This window comes from Myotis daubentonii, chromosome 1, assembly GCF_963259705.1.
Source record: "Myotis daubentonii chromosome 1, mMyoDau2.1, whole genome shotgun sequence".
NCBI lineage: Eukaryota > Metazoa > Chordata > Mammalia > Chiroptera > Vespertilionidae > Myotis > Myotis daubentonii.
This window is the reverse complement of record NC_081840.1, coordinates 30,760,201-30,782,055: the sequence shown is the minus strand read 5'-3', so window position 1 is coordinate 30,782,055 and position 21,855 is coordinate 30,760,201. Positions and strand designations below refer to the sequence as shown.

At 41.8% G+C, this 21,855-nt stretch overlaps 1 long non-coding RNA gene across 1 annotated transcript in view; it reads left to right on the top strand.

Moving 5' to 3' along the window:
* The window catches only part of LOC132233397 (uncharacterized), a 62,316-nt gene extending 45,693 nt beyond the window's left edge, over positions 1–16,623 (top strand). The window contains exon 2 of the long non-coding RNA XR_009452613.1: positions 16,496–16,623. This is a non-coding gene — a long non-coding RNA (uncharacterized LOC132233397). The remainder of the gene's footprint in view (positions 1–16,495) is intronic.
* Positions 16,624–21,855: the final 5,232 nt, after the last annotated feature.

Genomic DNA, 21,855 nt, shown 5'->3' with positions numbered 1-21,855 from the left:
CCGCAGGGAACTCATTTGTAGTCCCGAATGCGCAAGTCCTATATCTTGAAATGTGGTGGTTGCCACTGAATCCTTATTAACACCTGCTGACGTCCTGATGTGTTGCGATATGTTTTTTTTCCATTAAAGCCAAAAGACACTTAGTTAAACTGAAAAGACTCCATGTATATGTTTGTAAAGGAAATATTAGTGTTTCAGACACTTTCCTACTCAGCTTGGTGCTCTGCTAGTTGTTCATAATTACCATACTAGGGTGAATAGTAACATGTCTGGTTTGTAAAATTTTTACTGTGACGACAAGACGATCTTTGATTTTGGTATTAGTGTATATTTGAGAAAATTTGAAAAGTACCCTTGCCCTAGCCGGTTTGGCTCAGTGGATAGAGCGTCGGACTGAAGGGTCCCAGGTTCGATTCCAGTCAAGGGCACATGCCTGGGTTGCAAGCTCAATCCCCAATAGAAGGCGTGCAGGAGGCAGCCAATCAATGATTCTCTCTCATCATTGATTGATGTTTCAATCTCTCCATCTCCCTCTCTGAAATCAATAAAAATATATTAAAAAAAGAAAAGTACCCTAAATTTAGCAACTGTACATACTGTGAGATAAATGCAAGCTGACTCTCCAGCCGTGGGCAAACTACGGCCCGCGGGCCGGAATCGGCCCGTTTGAAATGAATAAAACTATTGAAAAAAAAGACCGTACCCTTTTGTGTAATGATGTTTACTTTGAATTTATATTAGTTCACACAAACACTCCATCCATGCTTTTGTTCCAGCCCTCCGGTCCAGTTTAAGAACCCATTGTGGCCCTCGAGTCAAAAAGTTTGCCCACCCCTGCTAGAGATACAGGAAGAGAATTACAACCCCTCTTTGTATTTACTTTTTAATTTCAACATTTATCATGTCAGCGTTTTAAAAGCTGTATACGTGATATAGCAGTATAAACCTTTTGAAATATATATATGTAGATATATATGTATATTTGTTAAAGTCACTAAATCATTTTTTTCAATGGGGACTACTATGGTGGGGTTTTGTAATATAGGAGAAAAAAATGGGCTCAACATTGAATACAACAAGAAAAGTGGGAATTTCTAGTCAAGTAGTTGGTTGTTGGGGGGGGGGCGGTCTGTGGATAGAAAATTACTAAGAGGAAACATCAGATGGTAAGGAGAACTATTGTTAGATCTACTCAAAAGATTCTTACTGAAAGCAGGCTAGGATAAGAGATATGCCTGGAGGATAATGTAGGGTAAAGAACCCAATCAGATATTGAGGGAGAGGAATTCTAGATAAAATGACTTAGCAGGATTCTTACTAGAACTGGACACTACAAGGAAGGACATAGGAGCCCAAGGTCGGACCTAGTCAAAAAGCGAACTCTTGTTTATACCGCCCTTCCCCCCTTCCCACATGCACTCACTCCTATATATAAAAATCTATTTGTGCCCTAACCGGTTTGGCTCAGTGGATAGAGCGACGGCCTGCAGACTGAAAGGTCCCAGGTTTGAGTCTGGTCAGGGGCATGTACCTTGGTTGTGGGCACATCCCCAGTAGGAGGTTTGCAGGAGGCAGCTGATTGATGTTTCTCTCTCATCGATGTTTCTAACTCTCTATCCTCTCCCTTCCTCTCTGTAAAAAGTCAATAAAATATATGTTTTTAAAAAATAAATAAATCTATTTGTATTTGCTATTAAAATACAAATATTTGTATTTGTTATTATTAAAATATAAAGTCCAAATTGTACATAATACTACTTGAAATACTCATGCTCAATCACTGTATCAGGGCTCAACCAGAGTGTTAATATAAGAAACATTTAAACCTGTAGAGAATTTTTTTAAGTTTACTTGAGCCAAACTGATGACAACTGCCAGGAAGCAAAATCTCAACAGATTGAGAAAAGCTCCAGAAAATGGCAGTTTTACCAGTTATTTTATACATCAGAATCAAAGGGGAAGATATCAGGGGGTTACATGAAATCCACTGGTGGTAGGGAGGCGGGAGAAAGCAAAGCAGGGAAATCTCAGGGATTGGATAAAAAGTAAAACAAATAGACACAAACTTCTTTTACATTTGTGGTTACAGGACAGCAGTTAACAACAGGATAACAATAGCAATGAGGGGTTTTGTGGTCTATGTCCTGGTGCAGCGAGAGGTCCGGAAAAAAGGAAATTACCCTGACGCTCCAAAGATACGTTATTGTAGATGCAAAAGACAGTAGGCTCACTCAGTTAAGGTAAAGCTTGACCTCTGTCAGGGAAGATGCCGGCCTAGAACTTTACTACCCACCATGACTCGCTTTTAGTTAGAGTTTTAATTTCAGACAATCCCATGTGGTTACTGTAGGTCTCTGAGTTTGTAAGACCTCCCCTGATCTTGTCAAGTTTAGTATGTGGCCCCTTTTTTGTATACAAGAGAAACAGAACCAGGAGGCAATATACATGAAGGAATTTTTTGCAAGGAATTGACTTACACAGTTGTGGGGGCTGGCTAGGAGTCAAGCCTGAATATAGCAGGCTGTCAGAAAGGGCAGGCTGTGCCCCGTCCAGCAGGTTCGGTGAGCCTGAGGAGGGGCAGTGAAGGATTAACGAAGACAGACAAGAGCATACAGCTGGGGATCAGTGGGACGCTGCTGCTCTGATGGAGACACTACCACAGCCTACAAGCGGAGTCTTTATTTTATAGTCAGAGCACACAAAGCAAAACAAGGGTAGTGGTCAACATGTTTACAATGTTCTTGTGAGTTTCAGCACTTGCTGCACCTCCCACAGCCCATTAGCTACCTAGGAAGCTAGGGAGGGCTACAAGGTCAAGCTTAATTATGCTAAGAGGGCTCTGCCCTCCAAGCCGGGACTTGTTTCTGGCACTGCCACCGGTCAGTCGGAGGCTTGACCCTGCAGCAGGCTATTTTTTAACTCCCAAGCATAAGGGAAGTTTCAGCCCACAGGCAGAATTTCTTCTGGGAAACCTCAGTTCTACTCTCAAGGCCTTTCAATTAATTGAGTCAGGCCCACCCAGATTATGTAGGACAATCTCCTTTATTTAAAGCCTATTGATTATGAACATTAATCACATCTACAAAATACCTTCACAATAACACACAGATGACGAACTTCAGATCATTTGAGAGTGGGGTTTCAGGCTTAGAAGTCATTCCAGGGAACAATATTTGACACTGTCTTGTATGTGTGGGAGTGGGTTAGAATAAGTTACACAGGACGTACAAATCAATCCCACTTTCCAGCCTGCCTCTCTGACTCCCTGCTTCATTTGTCTGGCTGGTCCTTGAGACCTTGGCCTGACAGCCTGCATTTGGAGCTTCTGGCTCCATTCCTTAGCACCATACTCCTTTGCCCAACTATTGAATCCCAGAGCCCCCTGAGTGTTTCCCAATACCTAAGGCCCACACTTAGACATGCATACTACTATGTAAGGAGTACTTTCTGGCACGTTATCAGCTTTGGAGCTTTTGAAAATGTCAACAGGACTGCCCTTGAAGCCAAAGTGTGGGGTGGTGAGGACATCCTGTGACAGGTGCCCGCTGGTTTATACCAGTCACTATGCCAAATAGTGGTGTGTGTGTGTGTGTGTGTGTGTGTGTGTGTGTGTGTGTGTGTGTCAAGTTAGTGGTGATATTTTAACTCCTTCCGTTTTAAGATGGACTTTACTATTACCCCTTTTAGTTTAGCACATGAAAGCTGGGGAATAGGCAGAACTATTACTGAAACTGATGGTGACATTAAAAAAACACACCAATTATCTCCAGGAAACCTCTTCACAGAGCTGATCAGAGGTGGCTGGCAGTTTGTTTAAGCTGTATGTTCTCTTCCTGCCACCTCGAATTTAAAAAGAATGAGCAAACAGTAACATAGCTACTTTAAATGGAATTAAGAGAAGAGAAAAAGGCCTGAGTATTTGGTAAACTAGTCTCTGGGTCTTTTATTTAAACAGAGAAGTATGGTTAGGACTAAAGGAGCAGCTTGGGATCTTGATGATTACTGTGAAAATGAATTCACTCCTTTCTTCAATAAGATATGTCTGTTTGCACACACACGTGAAGTTGATTCAGGGCATATGCCACAAAATTGGCTCTAGATGGACAAGCTGTATGTTATTGAATTGCTAGGGCAAATGCCACTACAAATTTCCACCGTCTTTCTTTTCTCCTCAATACCTGCACCAATTCTGTCCTGATTCTGCCTTTCGGGTTGTAAAAACTGTTCAGTCTGGAAAGTTCCATCAGACACAAATGTAGAAAAAACGGTATGGACTCTTATGTGTATGACCCTATCACCCGCCTTCAACTGGTTGCTAAACTTACATCTATACTTGCACCCACTATCTCTTATTTGATTATTTATAGCAAATTACAGATGCCATTTCATTTGTAAAGACTGCTCTCTGTATCTCTACATGATAGGACTTTTTCTCCAAAAAAAAAATAATAATAATAATCACAATAGGGAGACACTTTAATAGGGACTGTTACTCAAAATGAGGAGTGTGGTTTTGAGCAAATTATTTAATCGCTCTAATCCTCACATTACTTATCAGGTGACAATATCTACTTTCAGGGATTTTTTGAAAATTAGCTGTAAATAAAACACCTAGCACAGGGCTTGCCACATTGCAGGGACTCGGGAATTATTAGTTCAAGTCCTGACCTTTGATCAACGAGCACCCCTGGCTCTGAGAGGTTGTAGAAGGGCGTGTGAGAAGAAAGAAGGCATCTTTTCTGTCAAAAGCAGTGGAGACAGCCGCCATTTGGGGCTGCGAGACGTGGCAGCCGCCAGGTTGGCCATGGCTTACAGCTCCCCTAAGGGCTGCCATCTTGAAGCGGCAAAGGCCAACCCCTCCCCTTGAATTAGCCAATCGGGAAAGACCGTGCGCCTGAGCGCCAATCAGGAGTGAGGGCCGGGCGCATGCCTCAGGGTTATAAAGCCCAGCAGACACGTGCTCTGCTTCCAGACCATGGGTGCACACCCTTCTAGCGGAAGTAAACATGTTCGCCTTGCTGCCTGGCTCCCAAGGGTGTTTTGTGTTCTACCAGGAACCCTGAATTTAGGGGCTCGCCTTATTTCTAACAGGTGACAAAAGAGATGTTTGCTGAGCCTTTTCATTGTTGACAATGATCCTTGAAAAAAGGGGGGAAATAGTGAAATCAGAGCGCCAGGAATTTACAACAGCCAGGAAATGGAATCAAGGAGGTTTAAGTCAAGTATGTTGAAGTTAGACAAAGTAGAGTAGAGGCCAGTATTAAAGGAGAATCTATGTGAACTTATGTGAAACACAGACTATTCGACTAATCTAATATCCTTAGGATTTTTCTTTTTTTATGTAATCTCCAACTGATGTGACAGTATAATAGAAAATCATCTGAGCTGTAAAAGAACTATGAAAACCTTCTGTTTTCTTTCGTAGGAGTTCTAGAACTGTTAGCCACCAGACTCAAATACCAATGGTATCCCTACTCATTATCTGTTTTTTTTTAGATTTACATATTGCTTGACTCTCTCATCTCCTATCCTAGGAAAATAGTTATAGGAGATTAAATTTAATTTTCTAAGCATTATAGTAAATACAAAATGGGGCTAAAGTAGGTTTGCAGTTGTGAATACACAAAACAGAGTTTATTCTTGTATTAGTATTTATTAATTTTTGTATTGTTTTACATATGAACAACTGTAAACCTACTTTTGCCCCACGCTGTAAATTTTCTTGGCAGAATACACAATAAAGATGGATCTACTCGTCTGGCCGGCGTGGCTCAGTGGTTGAGAATCGATCTATGAACCAGGAGGTCACGGTTCAATTCCCAGTCAGGGCATATTCCTGGGTTGTGGGCTCAATCCCCAGTGTGGGGCATGCAGGAGGCAGCTGATCAGTGATTCTTTCTCATTGATATTTCTACCTCTTTCTCCCTCTCCCTTCCTCTCTGAAAAAAAAGATGGATTTTCTCTTGATTGCCAGCATCTTATTATCTGAGCAATAATATCACATTGCAGTAGAGCCAATGTTTTCTTTCACTTTAAAAAGTACATTATGGTAATGAAGGAGATAAAATAGTCTCAGTGAGAGTTGACATCTTGAATAAATTTTGTAATCAGATGATTGCTCTCAGGCTAATAAAAGGAAAATTTGGAAGATAAAATGAACATTAAGTAGATGTAAGTCTCAGTCATGAATACATTAATTTAATTAACTAGCATTTTTCACCCTTAAATTCCAATATTGAAAATCAATACATGATAGTTTTGGGTTTGAACTATAAAATTTGCTACTTTTGATAATCATTTCCCACTTAAACTTGTGGGATGTAATTTCTCCCATAAATCTTCCATATTTAAAAAATAACATTTGAGCCGAAACCGGTTTGGCTCAGTGGATAGAGCATCAGCTTGCGGACTGAAAGGTCCCAGGTTCGATTCCGGTCAAGGGCATGTACCTGGGTTGCGGGCACATCCCCAGTAGGAGATGTGCAGGAGGCAGCTGATCGATGTTTCTCTCTCATCGATGTTTCTGACTCTCTATCTCTCTCCCTTCCTCTCTGTAAAAAATCAATAAAATATATTAAAAAAAAAATAACATTTGAAAAAATTTACTTAACAACTACTTAGAACAGCATGAACAGTTAAAAGAAGAAAACTGTTTTCAAAAAGCAAGATCATAAATACCAAGTATAAATAGGATAAATTATATCCTTTGCCCCCACCTCTGAGAATGCTCTGGGTAGGAGAAAAACAAATCTCTTTTCTACAAATAGTGGCTTTGACTGCCTATTTGATCTATCTAAGATAAGGAGAAGCAAGGATTTCAGTTTTACTGGGCCTTTGAATTGACAAATGGTAGCCTTAGAGGTACCATGAAATGTTTACTGTTTTGGTTATTTCTTACCCACAAGGAGGCCTCTGGGCATGAATAGGAAACTGTAAGATAAAAAAAATGAGATATAGAAACCACTCTGAAAAAAGTAACAAAAAACTACATCTATTTACATTAAAAATGTGTTTTATTTAGAAAATATTTTTCCTTAAAAAATTGGCTCATTCATTCAACAAATATTTTTCCCCATTTTTAAATATATATTATATTGTTGATAGTATTACAGATATCTCCTATTTAACAAATATTTCTGATCATCCATTATGTGCCTGGTATATTTTAGGTCCTGGAGATGATACTGTTGTAATTTAACCTAGTTATGAGTAACTGGAAAGGAGCAAAGGGAGGGCCAAGTATTACGGGCATGCCATTTGTGCAGCGTTGCCAGAAAGCTGCATTTTAGACACGTGCCCAGTAAAGTCTGGGTGAAATAGGGAAGGTAATTGACTGACAGTCATACCTGGGGATAGGTAATTGGCCACAGTAGCCGTGACCACTGCAAGCATGGGGAGATTTGAGATACTTAATCCCCTAAACTAGGGGTGGGGAACTTCCGGCCCTAGGCCCCCAAAGGCCATATAAGGTCACGAAATCATTTGGTCTGGCCCTGCCAACGCCTTAGGAGTAAGTTGAATTCATTGAATATAGAAGTCTAACTTTTTTGCCGGGAGCCGGTCCATGCTTGCTGTTTCAAGGGACCTGGCATATATGGCATACAGTTCTTTGTATGTTTGCTCACCTTCTTGGCGCTGTGTTTTAACCAAGGTCACCTCTCCGAGAAAGGTTGTTTCTCCAGGTAGGAATTTTCCCCTGAAGTCAGGGAGGGGATGCCTCTCCTAGAAAGGTTGTTTCCCCAGGTAGGAATTTTTCCCTGAAGTCAGGGAGGGGATGAAACTCCTTCACTAAGTGCCAGGCGGGTAGTTAATCACTATAAACAATCATGCTTAAGCTACATAATCTTTACTCCCTGGAATGAAGATAAGAAACGCCCTAACCTTTGTAATAGAGATTGATAGGATTGAATCAACTGGTATAAATACAGATGTAACAAGACAGCAAGAGACAGAACTTAGAACACAGAACTCAGGAGACAGAACTTAGAAGAGAGCCAAGAAGACAGAACCTACACAGAACCTACAGTCAGAAGAACTTCGCTGGAGAGAACAAGGCAAAAGATCCTGGACTGAACCTGACTACAGAAATATTGCAAGAGAACCTGACTAGAACCTGGTGACCGAACCTGGCTGGAGAACCTAGCAAGAGAACATGGCTCCAGAACCTGGCTGGAGATCCTAAGCAGAACCTCTCTGGAGATCCAGACCAGAACTTGGCTGGAGATCCTGGCTACGCTGCTGATCAACTGAACGCTGTCTCTGTGTCATTCTTTCTTTCTTTTTTTTTTTTTTATTTAAAAATGTTTATTATGTATATATTTTTATTTTTTTTTATTATTTATTTATTTTTTTAAACATGTGTCATTCTTTCTTCGCCGACTCCATCCACACCTTTGGGGACCCCTGGACCCGCTGGGGTTGGACCCCGGCACTTTTTAAAATACATTTTTTCTTATTGATTTCAGAGAGGAAGGGAGAGGGAGAGATAGAAACATGAATGATAGAATCACACATCAACCACTGAGCTACACTGGCTGGGCAAACTTAATTTTTAAGTTGATAATTTTGTATGGCCTATGAAATATGTAAATGGCCCTTGGCAGAAAAAAGGCTTCCCACCCTGTTGTAAACAAAGGAGTTCGCTCTCTTCCCCGTTTGTGCTCATGCTCTCTTCACTCCTGGCTTGTGGAGTTCTCAGGCTCCTGCACTTGCCCATATAGCCCACGGCCATGTGGACCCCACACACAGAATGGCCTAATGGACTGCAACTAGCCTGTTGCTACACAGGACCCAGCTCCACCGTGGAACGGAAATTCTGGACATTGGCTTTGCTTCTAGCTCTACTGAATCCCCAGCTGTACATTTTCCAGGACTGGGTTAAGGGAAATGGGACTTTAGAGATGCAGGGATATAATTCCACGCAAATAGAAATCACTCATCCTCCCTTGCGAGTCTCAGAATATTCTTTTTCTCCAGATATGGTAAGGAATTCACTCTGAGCACTCAGTGGGGAAAAGGATAACAGAGATGTAATGTTAAAACAAAGTCCCTGCCCTCATGCAGCTTACTTTCTACTTGGCAGACTGACAATATTGGTAATTTATATTAAAAAGAATATAAAGAGCCGTGCTTGTGTGGCTCAGTGGTTGAGCATCAACCTTTGAACCAGGAGTTCACCGTTGGATTCGTGGTCAGGGCATATACCTGGGTTGTGGGCTTGATCCCCAGTGTGGGGCATGCAGGAGACAGCCAATCAATGACTTTCATCATTGGTGTTTCTATCTCTCCCTCTCCTTTCATCTCTGAAATCAATAAAATATGTACATATTTTAAAAAAGAGTGATGCTTTAAAAATATATAATTTAAAAAATTTTTAAAGTATGTAAAGTAATTTTAGCTAATGATAAGTACTATACAGGGTGGAATATTAAAAATATTTGACACTAGGCCTGGCTGATGTGGCTTAGTTGATTGAGCATCATCCCATAATCCAGGAGGTCACAGTTCAATTCCCGGTCAGGGGATGTACGAGAATCAACCAAGGGATGCATGAATAAGTGGAACGATAAATCTCTTTCTCATTAGTAAATTTAAAAAGGAAAATAGGCCAGCCTTAGCTTTGTTGTGACTAGTGTTATGCCTTTAGTTGCTAAATCCTGGGAAGGTCTTAGAGATACTGGGGTAATAAGAGCAGGGGATGGACTCAGGATCTGGGACAGCAGTTATTTATTTACCAGCATAGAAGTAGGGTATTTCAATATTATAGCAATTGATGTAGCCATGCTAAAATACATGGACTGAAAATTGGCTCTGATGCTGTGAAGAAAAATGAAGCAGGCTAAGAGAGTGGAGAATGATAGAATGATAAGTTTACATTCTTTCTGAGAAGTATGTGTTTGTATGTGTGTGCCTGTGAATGTATGTGTGCACACATGCATATAGATATTTTATACAACAGTTATCTCTTGCATGACCAGAGATACTCTGTTCACTCCACACTGATGGAGAGACTTTGGTGGGGACAAGAAGTAGAAATGACAAAGCCAACTTTAGACTCTTTTGATAAAGCATCCATTGTGTTGTTGTGGACTGAATAACTAATATTTTAGGACATATGTTACAATGAGTTATTGTTTCCCATAAATTGAACTTGTGTGTGCGTGTGTGTGTGTATGGGAGAGAGAGAGAGAAAGAGAGAGAAATACCCTAATGCAAGACAAAAACCTCGTGGGTGGGTGTTTGTGTGTGTATTTTAAGGGGAGCAGAGTTTATGAGAAGAAGATCCTAGAAATCTCAGGAGTGCCCTTCTTTCTGAGGTCAGTCTCTGTCCATGAACTTGATCACATGTCCACTGAGGTCTTGAATCATCAATTGCATCCTCACTTTGTTTGCAATCTCTTCCACAGTGCTATCTTTTCCTTCTTCGTACAAATATACGTGTCTTCTACTCTATAAAGAACGTTCCTGTGACCCTGACTACACATTGATTTATTCCATTTTCTATAATACCTTACATTCTGCCTCTATTTCATTACCTTCATTCTTCAATCTGCTAGAATATAGCTTTAGTCTCTAGGCTTCCATGAAAACCTTTTTCTCAAAGGTCGCAAATCAACTTTGAATTGCCAAATGCATAGGCTTTCTCTGCTTTTGTCTGACGGGACCTACCTGCATTGGAAAACGCTGACTCCGCCCTCTTCCCCATCTTGAAACCATACACCACGGTCCTTTGGTTCTCTTTCATCGGTCTTCTTCCAGTCCCTTCGCCTCCTTCTGAATGTAAATGCTTCCAAAGCTCCACAAAAAATGGTCTCCACCTTCGCTATCGCAGTCAACCACACTGAAAGCCTTGACATAATTTGACCCTCTTCATTAAGTCAAGTGTTGATAGTACCTGTAAGAAAAAACACATTTTCATGTACCCTTGCTTTCCCCACTACAACCACCCTAACTCAGCCACTCATGATTTACTTGGACTTTACAACAGCTTTAAACCAACTTTGTTTGCCTCCATTTTCTCCCTTCTCCAGCCTCTTCTCTATAAAGTCACCTATATTTTATCTTTAAAAAGGTAAGAATTCCTTAACCCGCCTACTTAGAACTTCAGTGGACTTTTGATTTTAAAAGGTAGAGTAACAGAGTTTCTCTCTGCCTCCTCCCATTTTCTAAAATTATAAAGGAACTAGGGGCCTGGTGCACGAAATTCGTGCACTGGGTGTGTGTGGGGGGAGTGTCCCTCAGCCCAGCCTGCCCCCTCTCACATGCTGGGAGCCCTCAGGCATTGACCTCCATCACCCTCCAATTGCAGGATCGGCCTCTGGCAGAGGCGTCAGGCCTGGGCAAGGGACCCCCAGACCCCTCCGATTGCTGGCTCTGCCCCTTGCCCAGGCCTGATGCCTCAGCCAGAGGCATAGACCCCCATCACCCTCCGATCTCCTGATCGGCCCCTTGCCCAGGCCTGACGCCTCCGCCAGAGGTGTCAGGCTTGGACAGGGGACCCCCATCTCCCCCCGATCACTGACTCTGGCCCCCGCCCAGGCCTGAGGCCTCTGGCCCAGGAATCATGCCTGGGCAGGGGACCCCCATCTCCCTCTGATCGCTTGCTCCACCCCCCGCCCAAGCCTGACGCCTCTGACCCAGGCTTCAGGCCTGGGCAAGGGGACCATCATATCCCCCAACCCCCGGCTCAGCCCCCCGCCCAGGCCTGATGCCTCGGCCAGAGGAGTTGACCCTCATCACCCTCCGATCACCAATCACCGGATCGGCCCCTTGACCAGGCCTGAGGCCTCCGGCAGAGGTGTCAGACCTGGGCAGGGGACCCCCAGCTCCCCGCAGCTGCAGCGGCCCCGCGATCGTGGGCTCCGCTTTAGGCCCAGGCAAGGGACCCCTAGCTCCCGGGACTGCCAGCTTCGACCGTGTCCAGCTCCCAGCGCTGGCTCTGGCCAGGGCAGCAAAGGCGCCTGATTCTCTTAGCTCCCCCCTGGGTTTCCGATCACTGTCAGTGGCAGGGGGCTTCTTCCTGCTTTCCCTTTCGCCTCCCTGCATTGTGCCTACATATGCAAATTAACCGCCATCTTGTTGGCAGTTAACTGCCAATCTTAGTTGGCAGTTAACTGCCAATCATAGTTGGCAGTTAATTTGCACATAGCCCGGATTAGCCAATGAAAAGGGTATCGTCGTACGCCAATTACCATTTTTCTCTTTTATTAGTGTTGTTGGGAAAAGTTTACCCATAAGAACCAAGCAAACAAGAGAGAAAAAATGAGATTTTAATAAATGTATAGGAAGATGAAAATTGAATGGAAGAGTGTTAATTGATTTAGCAGGGTGGAGGAAGTAACAATTTAAGGAACAAAAATCAGAAATGTAAATGAAAACAAGTTAATCAGTTCTGAAAACCCCTCAGAGGTTCAGTACTTACAGGCACCAGAGGCCACTAGATAGCTTTAGACATGGGACCAAAAGTCTGTCCATGGACTCCCAGGTCCCTTCTCCCATCCCACACTCTCTCAGCTTTGAAAATGGACAGACAGCCAAGTCCCAGACATTGGAGGAAACCTCCAACACAGTGGTTCTCAACCTTCCTAATGCCGCAGCACTTTAATACAGTTCCTCAGGTTGTGGTGACCCCCAATTTCATTGTTGCAAATTGAACATAATTAAAGCATAGTGATTAATCACAAAAGCAATATGTAATTATATATGTGTTATCCGATGGTCTCAGGCGACCCCTGTGAAAGGGTCGTTCGACCCCCAAAGGGGTCACGACCCCCAGGTTGAGAACCGCTGCTCCAACATAAAGCAAGTAGGACCTGGAGAAAATAGGGTTGAAGTAGGGAAAACTAATTTTCATTATACTCACAAAGAGAAGAGTTTGCACATAAAACAGGTATTAGTGTGTATTATATCTAACATATATATAACAAGCTTTCTCATTAGCATACTAATTACATGTGTAACATATATCAGTTAACAAGGAAGGGCTTGATATACAGATTCTATTTTAAGAAAGAGCTCGTTGGAAATGCAAAAAAATCACAAAAAGTAGAATAGAAAGCAAAGAAATGGAAAATAGAAGAAAAAATTTTTATAAGATTAATTCAGGAGTTTCAATTGATACAAGGTCTGGAATGAGGAGAAAATGGAGGAGAGGCATTTATCAAAGAAATAATACAAAAATGTCCCCAGAGCCCAGCCAGTGTGGCTCAGTGGTTGAGTGTTGACCTATGAACCAGGAGATCACAGTTCAATTCCTGGTCAGGCACATGCCCAGGTTGTGGCCTCAATCCCTGTGTGGGGTGTGCAGTAGGCAGCTGATCAATGATTCTCTCTCAGTGATGTTTCTATCTCTCTCTTCCTCTCCCTTCCTCTCTGAAATCAATATATATATAAATAAAATGTCCCTAGCCCTAGTCGTTTTGGCTCAGTGGATAGAACGTTGGCCTATGGACCAAAAGGTCCCGGGTTCGATTCCAGTCAAGGGCACATACCTCAGTTGCAGGTTCCTCCCTGGCCCAGGCCCTGGTCAGGGCTCTTGCAGGAGGCAACCAATGCATGTGTTTCTCTCACATTGATGTTTCTCTCTGCCTTTCCCTCTCGCTTCCACTCTCCCTAAAAATCAATGGAAAAATATCCTTGGGTGAGGATTAACAACCACAACAAAAAACACAAAACAAAAAAATGTCCCTAGAAGAAGACATGAGTCTCCATTGCATCCCTTAAGCAATAAATGAGAACACATACTAAAGGTACATTATTGTGAAATGTCAGTATCCTAGGCTTACAGTATCCTAGACCCAAAAAGCATTCGCAATAATGAGGGGAGTGGGCCATGGAAAATGAAGTCCTCATACCCTATAGTGGGAAGTCAATATCTAAAAAAAATAACCCTATAAAACATTTAGAAATATGGCTATAAATTCAGGTAAACAGAAGAGGTAAGGACATTTGCCTGGTGAACAGCACTACGGGCAGGGCAAGAAACAACTGTTCTTAAGTGTAGGCTTTTTAATTTATTATTAATTTTTTGTATTCCTCACCCAAGGATATTTATTTCATTGCTTTTTAGAGAGAGTGATAGGAGGGAGGGAGGTGAAGAGAGAGGCACAGACAGACAGACAGAGACATCTATGTGAGAGAGACACATGGATTGGTTGCCTCCCGCACATACCCCCACAGGGGCTGCGGATTGAACCCGCAACCCAGCTATGTGCCTGGAATTGGACTCACTACCCTTAGGTGTGCGGGCCAATGCTCTAACCACTGAGCAATGCTGGCCAGAGCTTAATGGTAACTTTGGGGAGGGGGGAGTAAGTACTATTAACAGAAAACCCTTATAGCTTCCCTGTTGCCTACATAGTAAGCTATAGGGAGCGGTTATAGGGTTAAGCCTGGGACTGACCTGTTGGCAAAGCCACAAACAAGTCCCAGCTTAGAGGGCACAGCTCTCTTAGCATAATTAAGTTTGACCTTATGACTCTCCTTAGATCTTATCTGGGTAGCTAATGGGCTGTGGGAGGTGCAGCAAGTGCTGCCAAAACAAGTGAAACTCATAAGAACATTGTAACTATGGTGACCACTACCTTGTTTACCTGTGGCTATAAAATAAAGGCTCAGCTTGCGTCTGGATCTCTCTGTGGCCTCAGCCAGGCACGGAGGTCCACTAGACCCAGCTTATTCTCTTGTCTATCTTTAATCCTTCGCGGACACCCCCACTCCCACCCCCTCAGACTCACCGAACCCTTGGCTGTGCTGGCCTGGCACAGTAAGGCTTAAATCTCCAGAGCATGCTCTTTAAAATCAGGCCTCACCCTGCCTTATCTATTCCATCAGCATTCTCTCTCCAACCTCACACATCCTGCATACTGATCACTCATTGAGTCCCTGGCCCAGTAGCTCAGTTGGTTAGAGCATCCTTTGGATATGCCAAGGTTGCAGGTTCATCCGGTCAGGGCACATACAATAATCAACCAGTGAATGCATTAATAAGTGGAACAACAACAATCTCTCTCTCTAAAAATCAAAAAGAGAGAACAAGTGTTAAGCACCTACTGTGAGCTAGTGGGTATAAGACATCTTTCTATACTCACTAGCTCACAGTAGGTGCTCTAATGGTAGAAACAGATGCATAAAAAAATTAACACCAATGAATTCGATGTGTAAGTGAAAATATGGACAATGACCTATTCTTTGGGAATCCAAAAAAGAGAGCAACATGTTGCCCAAGTTTGTCTTTCACTCCTAACATCATACCCTTGATAATGCTTGTTTGTGGTGCATTTGTGTGTGTGTGTGTGTGTGTGTGTGTGTGTGTGTGTGTGTATACAGAAGGACAACATGAAACTTTCTCTTACTAGACCTGCCTCCTCCCAGAAACAAAGGCTTTTGTTTCCTTGCTCGCCACTTTGCCCATTATGCTCTGATCTATTTCCGTCAAAAAGCATTCATTATTAGATAATTATTAAGAATCCCAGCTCTGCCCTAGCCAGTTTGGCTCAGTGGAAAGAGCATTGGCCTGCAGACTGAAGAGTTCCGGGTTCGATTCCGGTCAAGGGCACATTGATGTTTCTATCTCTCTCTCCCGTCCTCTCTGAAATAAATAAAAATATGTTACACACACACAAAAAAAGAACTCCAGCTTGGAGTCAAGAAGAACCTGGCACTTGCTAGATATCTGATAGCAGGCCGTGTATCTGTTTCATTTCTTAGATGGACAGTAGGGCTACTGATATAATAGGGCTTGTTTGAGGATTATGTGAAATAATGTATTTTAAATGCTTGGAACACAGTATTATTAGGGTCATGTCAGTCTCCCCATTGGATACATTCCTGAGCTGGACAGGGAGTGTGTTTGATTCTACCTCTTTAAATATATTTACTTATTTCAGAGAGGAAGGGAGAGGGATAAAAACATCAATGATGACAGAGAATCATTGATTGGCTGCTTCCTGCGTGTTTCCTACTGGGGATCAAGCCTGCAACCAGGAGTTGAACTGTGACCTCCTGACCTGCTGGGCTGATTCGACCTTTTGACTTTCTGTCACAAATGTCTAGCCCAGAGCTTGACGCCTACCAAGTACATGTTTGCTGTGATGATGAGGGAAGAAAGAGACTCCAGAACCTTAATGAGACTATGGGACCTGAACTGGGGTTAAAGGCTGGATTACATCGAGCCAGGTCATAGGAGGGGCCAGTACACAAAGTGTATTATTGGGAAAGAGCATGTGAGGCAATCAGCCTTTCCATAGAGAGGGCCTGCGCTGGGTTAATGGGCGATAAGGCTGGTAGGTGGGATAACATTGTAAGAATGAACACAGGCAGAGAGTTTATATCTGAGGTGATAAGCAAGGACTCTGTAGGCTCTTGAGCAAGAATAATACGAAAGTACCGCCGAAACCGGTTTGGCTCAGTGGATGGAGTGTCGGCCTGCGGACTCAAGGGTCCGGGGTTCGATTCCGGTTAAGGGCATGTACCTTGGTTGCGGGCACATCCCCAGTGGGAGATGTGCGGGAGGCAGCTGATCGATGTTTCTCTCTCATCGATGTTTCTGGCTCTCTATCTCTCTCCTTTCCTCTCTGTAAAAAATCAATAAAATATATTTAAAAAAAAAAAAAAAAAAAGAAAGTACCAATACTTGAGGAAGGTTAATAAGTTAGCAGGATGCAAGACTGAATTCCTGGCCTATTTCCTTCCCACACTCTACACACCCGATGAGTCACCACACTTGGGATGGAGCTACCAGTAAGTGAAGAGCATAAATCTGAGAAGTTGGAGCAATGAAAGGAAAACAAGAGATGAGTCAGTGGCTACCTATTAAAGCAGCAGAGTCAAGCAAAGATAAATTTGAAAAGGAGAGTGAATTTAGAATTAAACTGTGATAAATACAGAGAGTCCCCTCTCTTTAAGTAGAGGGAATAATACAGGTACACATGTATTTCTCCATGTACATGAAGAAACATGACAATGCTGGGGGAGAGAAGTAAATGAAGGAGAGAGCATTTTAGAACCATGGTTTTCAAACTTTTGGGTCTTAACACCTCTCTTCACTCTTAAAAATTATTGAGGATCCCAAAGAGCTTTTGTTTATGTGCATTATGTCTGTCTATTCTTACCTACTTGAAGTTAAAACAAAATTTTAAAGTATTTTAAGTAACATATTAAGCCCATTACATGTTAACAGAAAAATATATTTTATGAAAAATGTGTTTTCCAAAACCAACAAAAATAAATGGTAAGAAGAGTTGCTCTGTTTTTTTAAAATATATTTTTATTGATCTCAGAGAGGAAGGGAGAGGAAGAGAGAAATAGAAACATCAGTGATGAGAGAGAATCATCAATAGGCTGCCTCCCACATGCCCCCCACTGGGGATGGAGCCCACAACCCGAGGGCCGGGGGCATGTACCCTGACCAGGAACTGAACCCTGACCTCCTGGTTCATGGTCAACCCTCAACCGGCTGGGCTTATTTGATTTTCATTATATATATATAAAATTAAAGGCCCAGTGCACAAATTCGTGCACCAGTGGGGCCCCTCGGCCTGGCCTGTGGGATGAGGCTGAAACTGGCTCTCCAACATCCTCCGAGGGATCCTGGATTGCAAGAGGGTGCAGGCCAGGCCAAGGGAACCCTCCAGTGAAAACTTGGCCGGGGAGGGATGCAGGAGGGCCCCAGGGCATGTCCAGCCCATCTCACTCAGTCCAGATTGGCCGGACGCCAGCAGCAAGCTAACCTACCAGTTGACTGTCTGCCTCCTGGTGGTCAGTGCACATCATAGCGAGCGGTTGAGTGGTGTTAGCATATCACACTTTGATTGGTTGAATGGCCCACGGAATGACCGGACACTTAGCATATTAGGCTTTTATTATATAGGATTTTTTATTGATGTCAGAGAGGAAGGGGGAGAGAGAGAGAGTGAAACATCAATGATGAGAGAAAATCATTGATCAGCTGCCTCCAGCATGCCCCACACTGGGGATCAAACCTGCAACCCAGGCATGTGTCCTTGGCTGGAATCGAACGTGGGACCCTTCAGTCCATAGGCCAATGCTGTAACCACTGAGCCAAATCATCTAGGGCTTATTTGATTGTTTTGAGAGAGAGAGAGAGAGAGAGAGAGAGAGAGAGAGAGAGAGAGAGAGAGAAACATTGATTGGCTGCCTCCCCTATGAGCCCCGACCAGGGATTGAACCCATAACCTTTTTGGTATATGGTATCTCCAAAAAAATGAGCCACCTGGCCAAGGCAAAACCACAAAAGCTTTGAGTCATCCACTCCACTTCACATAACTGCATAAAAATATATATACAAAGATGGTCACTATGTCATTGTAACTTTTTAAAACCTAGCAATGTGTCTTAGTTGTACAAATAGAATACTAGTTAAATGATGCTACAAGAATATAATATTCAGGCATTAAAATTAGGTAGATCTTTTATACATTTTCGTTGTTAATTCTTTCCCGAGGTTATTTTTTTTTCATTGATTTTTAGAGAGAGTGGAAAGAAGGGAGGGAGGGAGAGAGAAACATTGATGTGAGAGAGTGCGAAGGCAATTGATTGGTTGTCTCCCTCAGCAGCCCTGACAAGGCTTGGGATTGAACCTGCAATCCAGGACTTGACCTTGACTGGGAATTGAACCCGAGACCCTTTGTTGGGCTGATGCTCCAACCAGTGAGCCACACTGGTCAGGGCTCATATACATTTTTAAATAAAAAATGAAATGTACATAGCCATATATATAGCTCATTTTATTTAAGTTAAAATATGTATGCTAATATATACATTTTTAAAAGTCTACAGAAGAATTGATCACAGTGGTTACCTCTGAGGATTATTTAACTGCAGAAAGGAGACTATTTTCATATCATTTATATTTTAATTTTTTATGTAACTATAAGCAAGTTTTATTAATTTATGATAAAATTTTAAAAACATGAATGCAATGAAATGGCCACTTCTGATTGGCTATGTTAAAATATGTACGCAATCAGAAGTCTTCGCTACAATCCCCTTTAGGAAAAAGCAGTCTCAAGGCTTCGGGAGCAGGGTGTCTGTACAGACGGCACTGACACATGAGCATTTGTGTTCCAGATTTTGACTGTAAGGGGTGATTAGACTTTTCATTGTTTTTGTTTTGTTTAACAAGTAATTAAAAAGTCATGGCAAATTTTATTTGTAAATTTAAAAAAGGTGTTCTTTTAACACTCATCTGATTTTAAAAAGTTAATCAAATAGTTCCTCTCAAAGTATTCTGGTTAATTTTGATTAACTGACATGTAGCAGAAATCAATACACTTTAAAGTATAGATAATATTAAAATTTACAACTTAACTCACTGATCTCCAGTTTATTGTACATAAAAGACATCAATAAAGTTGATTTTTAAAAAAATATGTTTTATTGATTTTTTACAGAGAGGAAGGGAGAGGGAGAGAGCGTTAGAAACATCGATCAGCTGCCTCCTGCACACCCCTTACTGGGGATGTGCCCGCAATCAAGGTACACGCCCTTTACCGGAATCGAACCTTGGACCCTTTAGTCCGCAGGCCGACGCTCTATCCACTGAGCCAAACCGGTCAGGGTTGATTTTTTTTTTTTAAATTTACAACTTACTGCTGATTAGTTTTAGGACTTCTCTATTAAGGACAGTGAAAGGAAGTTGTTTATGTTATTTCCTGAGTTTGCAAAACTCCAACATATTGTTGAATAGCTGCAAAGAAATAGAGAAGTACTTTCTCTGGAAAAAAACAACTACTGTTCCACATTTCTGTGGTTACACATATTACTAAATTTTGAAATATAAATGTAATTTTTATTCTAGTGAGAGCATTCTTCATTAGATAAAAATATTGAGATTACTATTCTAGAAATACAGAAATAGGACAGAATCTTTTTAAGAAATGTCAACCTGTATCACCAGAATTTATATTGAACACTTATTTGAAAGATTTATATTGAAAACCTTGAAAAAAGTAGCATATGTAGTAGTTAAGGTCCTACCAGTATTACTAATGACACATTGGTAGGTATACAATATTAGAAATTACCAACAAAACATTAGTCATGCTCTCTTTTGAACACAGCAAAGGGTGTGTTAAGTCTGGCCACAAAGATTAATTTCCATTCTGGTAATAATACATTTTAGACCTTTAAAGTTTTAACTGGTAGTTAATTATTAACAGTTGGTAAGTCTTCATCCTTTTATTATTGATTTATTTCAGACCTAGTAAAACATTCCTCACCTCTGCTCAGTCCTTAAGCAGGTGACAGTCTTTATTTTAGAATCTTAAACTCTAGTAGTAGTAGAGTTATGTGTTTCTTTCTAGCTGTTTTATACCTTTATAATTATGTATTAATTTGTGGGTCCCCCCCCCCACAAAGAAATGTCTTCAAAATGAAGTACATCAAGTTCAGGATTTTAAGGAATGCTGCATAGCAGAAAATAAAATGCTAAATTAAAAATCTGGATAAATTTAGGTGGAAGTCAAATTTCAAGTTGTTCGACTTACTCTGGAAGAAACAGTTTATTAAATACACAGAGATAAAGACCTTAAATAATCGCAGGCTGAAAGGGAGAACTCAGCAAGATAAGCATGCTTTCTAGATGAAGGGATCTTTTTAAGGGATCTTTTTATTTTGAAGTGCAGTATAATATGTATGTAACAGCATTGTAAATAAACGTTGGAGGAAAATGGGGGGGGGGGCGTGATTTGCAGGATACATGTTACAAATGGGTAGTGAGCCAAAAATTTTAAAAAAATTCATCACAAATATGTCAAAAATTACTGTAGGCAGTTTTAATGTACAGTGGGGCCTTGACTTACGAGTGTCCCGACTAACGAGTTTTTCGAGATAGGAGCCGTCTCGGCTGATTTTCTGCTTTGAATTGCGAGCTAAAATTCGGGTTACGAGCCAGCTTCAGATACCCCACTGCTAGTTGGCGCAGCAAACGTCACAGTGAACGCCACAACATCAGCCCAGCATCACGTGTCTCACTCGTTCACTTTTGATTTGACATACGAGTAATTTGAGTTACGAGCTCTGTCACAGAACGAATTAAACTCGTAAGTCAAGGCCCCACTGTATTAGGAACTGGCTCTGGTTGCCTGAGCCTTCTGAGTTCAAGCCATGGGGAGTTTGGGAGAGATTATCTCACTTGCGGGGATTGCTGGTTCCCAAATGAGTAATCATCCTTCCTCCAGCTCTGAGCTTTCTTAATAGACCACAGCTGACCAATAGACCGCCATACGCTTAAAAGGCTTAGTTAGCTCGAACCCCTTGAACTGGTTTGAAGGCACAGAATCTAGGTAGTCTAAATCACGCAGACCAAGTAGATTAGTAACGTAATAACTATGTGGCTTATTTAATGAGAAAGTGATATTGTACTACAATAACTCGAATATGCCTCCAAATCACTTGGTGAGCGTGTTCAACAAATTACCGGGGCCCACCCTCAAGGTTTTGATTCAGTAAGTCTGAGACGGTTCGGGGGTTTGCATTTCCAACACTTTCTCAGGTGATGCTGACGCTACTGGTCAAGGAACTTCATAAGGAGAATCACTGCTCCAGGTAGTTTGTAACCCCCTTGATGTGGTTCCCTAATGTTTTCACTTTGACAGATGTGAGATAAATGGTACTAAAAGGCCAGGTTAAGGGTACTAAAATTTATTGCTTAAGATCAGGTGCTATAAAAAAAAAAAAAAAAAGATCAGGTGCTATAGTCATTTGATGGACATTGTTCGCTTCAGGTTTTATAATCTTCCTGATTCAGCTGCAGTCTAATATTAGATTTAACTAGATTTTAAAAAACTGTATGTAATAAAATCAGTTCTAACATGTAATATCTACGAATTTCAC